The sequence below is a fragment of the Propithecus coquereli genome, unplaced genomic scaffold (genome assembly GCF_000956105.1).
Source record: "Propithecus coquereli isolate 6110/MARCELLA unplaced genomic scaffold, Pcoq_1.0 Scaffold2, whole genome shotgun sequence".
NCBI classification, from domain to species: Eukaryota; Metazoa; Chordata; class Mammalia; order Primates; family Indriidae; genus Propithecus; species Propithecus coquereli.
In genome coordinates, this window is record NW_012144966.1 from 218,831 (window position 1) to 223,692 (window position 4,862).

A 4,862-nucleotide genomic window follows, 5' to 3' on the forward strand; every position below is an offset into this window, starting at 1 on the left:
AGAAGAAGTAATTAAATCCAAAGTAAGCAGTTAGAAAAGAAATAGTAAGAATTAGAGCAGACATCACAGAAACTGAAAACCATAAATAAATACAGAAAATCAACAAAACCAAAAGCTGGCTCTGTGGAAAGATCAATAGGATCAATACGATTCTAGCAAGGCTAATTAATAAAAAGAGAGAGGGGACACAAATTACTAAGATCAAAAATGAAAGAGGGAACATCATTACAGATCCCATGGACATTAATAGGATAATAAATGAATATTATGAAAAACTCGAAGCCCACAAATTTGATAACTTAGATGAAATGGACCAATTCCTTGAAAGACACAATTTTATCAAACTGACAGAAGAAGAAATAGACAATCTCAACAGGCCTATATCTATTAAAGCAATTAAATCAATAATAAATACACTTCTAAAACAGAAAGCAACAGGCCCAGATGGGTTCACTGGTAAATTCTACCAAACATTTAAGAAAGAAATTATACCAATTCTCTACAATCTCTATCAGAGGACAGAATCCTAGGGAATACTTCCAACCTCATTATATGAGGCCATCACTACCATAATACCAATATTAGACAAACACATTATAAGAAAAAAAAAAACTACAGACCAATATCTCTCATAAACATGAATACAAAAATCCTCAATAAAATAATGGCACACTGAATCCAACAATATGTAAAAAGAACGATACACCATGTGGGTGTATATGCAAGGCTAGCTCCACATTCAAAAATCAATTAATGTAATCCATCATATCAACAGGCTAAAAAAGAAAAATCATATATCATATCAATAGATGCAGAAAAAGCATTGACAAAATCCAACAAGCATTTATCACAAAAACTCTCAGTTAACTAGGAATAGAAGGGAACTTCTTCAAGTTTATAAAGAATATCTACCCAAAAACCTATAGCTAACAGCATAATTAATGGTCAGAAACTTGAATCTTTCCCACTGAAATCAGGAAAAAAGCAAGGATGTTGCCTCTAACCACTCGTTTTCAACACTGTATTGGAAGTAATAGCTAATGCAACAAGCAAGAAAAGTAAATAAAATATATACAGATTGGGAGGAAGAAATAAAACTGGATTTGTTTGTGATGACATGATTATCTATGACTGTCTATGTAAATAACATGAAAAGAATTGACAGGGGGGAAAAAACCCTCCAGGAACTAAGAAGTGATTATAGCAAGGTTAATATTCCAAAGTCAGTCATATACACCAGCAATAAACAAGTTGGATTTGAAATGAAAATTGCAATACCATTTACATTAGCACTCCCCAACAATGAAATACTTAGGTATAATCTAACAAAATATGTATGAGATCTATATAAGAAAAACATCAAAACTCCAATAAATGAAATAAAAAAGAGCTAAATATTAATAAATGGACAGATTTTCCATATACAGAACTACTCAATATTGTCAAGATCAGTTCTTCCCAACTTGATCTACAGACTCAGTGCAATTCCAATAAATCCCAGCATGTTATTTGGTAGGTATTGGCAAATTGATTCTAAAGTTTATATGGAGAGGCAAAAGACAGAATAGCCAATACAGTACTGAAAGAGAAGAACAAAGTTGAAGACTAACATTACCTGATTTTTCAAGACTTACAATGAAGCTAAAGTAATCAAGACATTGTGGTATTGACTGGCCAAGGAATAGACAAATAAATCAACGGAATAAAATAGTCCAGAAAAAAAAAATACATAAATATAGTCAACCTATCTCTGACAAAGGAGCAAAGGCAATAAAATGGAGTAAAGGTAGTCTTTTCAACAAATGGTGCTGGATAAACTGGACATCCACATGCAAAAAAATCAGTCTAGACACAAACATTATACTCTTCACTAAATTAACTCAAATGCATCATAGACCTAAATGTAAAATCCAAAACAATAAAACTCTTAGAAGATGACATAGAAGAAAACCTAGATAACCTGTATATGGTGATAAATTTTTGATACAACACCAAAGGTACAATTCATGAAAGAGATAATTAATAAGTTTGGTTTCATGAAAATAAAAACTGCAAAAGACAATGTCAGGAGAGTAAGAGAAGACACATACTGAGAAAATATTTGCAAAAGACACATCTGATAAAGAACTATTATACAAAAAATACACAGAACTTTTAAAACTCAACAAAAACAACCCAATTTAAAAATGGGCCAAATATCTTATGAGACACCTCACCAAAGAAGGTAAACATATGGCAAATAAGCATACAAAAAGATACTGAATCTCAGTCATCAGGAAAATGCAAATTAAAACAACAATGAGATACTTCTATCCACCTATTGCAATGGTCAAAATCCAGAACACTGACAACACCAAATGTTGGTGAGATGTGAAACAATAGCAACACTCATTCAACAGGAACCCTCATTCATTGCTGGTGGGAATGCAAAATGGTACAGACAGTTTGGCAGTTTCTTACAAAACTAAACATACTCTTACCATATGATCCAGCAATCGTGTTCCTTGGTGTTTACCCAAAGGATCTGAAAACTTATATTCACACAAAACCTGCATGTGGATGTTTATAGCAGCTTTATTCACGATTGACAAAACTTGGAAGCAACTAAAATGTCCTTGAGTAGGTGAATCAATAAATCAACTGTGATACATCCAGACAATGGAATATTATTCAGTGCTAAAACGAAATGAACTATCAAGCCATCAAAAGACATAGAGGAACCCTAAATAAACATTACTAAGTGAAAGAAGTTTGTCTAAAAGGCTACATACTGTATGATTTCAATGATATGACATCTAGAAAGGCAAAACCAGGGTGACAATAAAGATCAATGGTTGCCAGGGGTTAGGAGAGGGGGAAAGATGAATTGGCAGAGCACAGAGGATTTTTAGGGCAGTGAAAATACTCTGTATGATACTGTAATAATGGATACATGTCATTTTACATTTGTCCAAATCCACTGAATGTAAAACACCAAGAGTGAGCCCTAATGTAAACTATGGACTTTGGGTGATTATGATGTGTCAAAGCAGGTTCATCAAATGTAACAAATGTACCCAGTTTGGTGGAGAAGGTTGATAATGCAGAGGCTATGTGTGGGAGCAGAGAAGCATATGAAAAATCTGCGTATCTTCCTCATATTTTACTATGGACATAAAATTGACATTAAAAAATTAAGTCTTGGCAACATACATAACCTAAACATCTGTGCCTGCATAATATGCTGAAATAAAAAAAAAAAAAAAACACACACAAAAAAATTAAGTCTTAGAAAAAAGAACACGTGGAAAATATTATTTCTGGCATAGTTAATATTCAAGACATCTGCTTTGCAAACTTGAAAAAGTTTAATCAGCAGAAAGAATTACTTCTTGATAAAAGTTTGATAACTCAAGTTTAAAAGGATTATGAATGATTGTAACTAATAGTCTGAATTTGACAGATATGCAATCTGCAATTGGAAAACAAATCTCTGCATATAAGCAAAAAAGTATCAACAGATTTGCTGGTATATTCACTCACACTGTGTTTAAAAGGTTAGTTAAGGGAGGTAGGGGTGTGCATTCAGTATATGCATATATGTAATTCTCATCTGAGATGCCTTAATAACAATTTCCTAGAAAATATCATTATTTGCTTGATCTGGTAGTCATTAAATTATTTGCTAAACTATTGACTGAAGCATTTATTCTCTGTTGAAACTAGTTTTAATAATGGAGCTTTAAAAAAGGCACAAAGAAAATGTGAAAAAAATACTTAACAGAATTAATATATGTTTAAGTCTTAGTTATCATGATTCTCATGTAAATGTAATTGCTACATTTACCAAAGTGATAGACTATGAAAAGAAACTATATATACCATAACTTCATAAACTGAGATAAAATAATCCCAATTTTGATATTTGTAAAAAGGAATATGGAGATGACTTCAAATTTCTAATAGTGACAGAATTCAAGAAGTGCTAAATGCATTGTTAAAGCTGTAGTATATTATGAAAAATCTATGTCTCAAAATCACATTGGATTTCAAAATAGCAAAATATAGCAAAATATTGCATAGCAATCTTTTCTCTTCAATGTATTATTAAATGATGTGCCAGATAGTTTCTGATAGCCAAAATAATAATAATAATAATGTGGGAAAGGAAAGAATGTTTCTTATCATGTTGAAGAAATAATAAATCCAGGGTAAGCACTTTGAACTGGGTAGGTTTTCTAAACATTATTCTGTAATACCAAAAAATTATTTCAAGAGCATTAACCCAAATAAAGAAAGAATATATAATTTTTTTGAAAAATACAACTCCTTTCATAGAATGAAAAAATAATAAAATGATCATTTTAAATAAATATTTTTGCCATCCTAAAAATAGAAAATGAAAGAATTGAAATGTGTGGAAAATGACATCAAGATGAAGGCTTTAATGGCCTGAAAGGAACTATTTTGGATGAAGAAAACCTGTTGTGACTAGATATTTAGAAAAGAGAAGACACGGAATAATCAAACAACAAAGCAATACAATATCAAAAAAAAAAAAAAAAATTACAGTGATCGCCAAGAAAGAGACAGTGGGAAATATTTTTCAAAACCACTTTATGAGATTTAATTTATAAACCATAAAACACGAAAAATATTTTTGCAGTCTTAGCGAGTTAATACATTGTTCACCCTTAGTACAAAAAAAAATTGTCACTGAGTTTTTAAAAAGTAGTACACTAATACAAGCATGCAAATTGACCCACAATCTAACAAAAATTTTCAAACAAAAAATTGTATGTCACTGATGTAACTGTAGCATGTCTTACATATGATAGATCATGTTTTGTTCAAAGTAAAATTAGTAATAATTGTGAAATTTG

The 4,862-nt window shown here is 31.0% G+C and overlaps 1 protein-coding gene across 1 annotated transcript in view; it reads right to left on the reverse strand.

The window, feature by feature from the left end:
* LOC105809674 (regulating synaptic membrane exocytosis protein 2) overlaps positions 1-4,862 on the reverse strand; it is a gene marked incomplete at its 3' end in the record, with an annotated part of 659,796 nt that overhangs the window by 200,640 nt on the left and 454,294 nt on the right. The window lies entirely within an intron of this gene.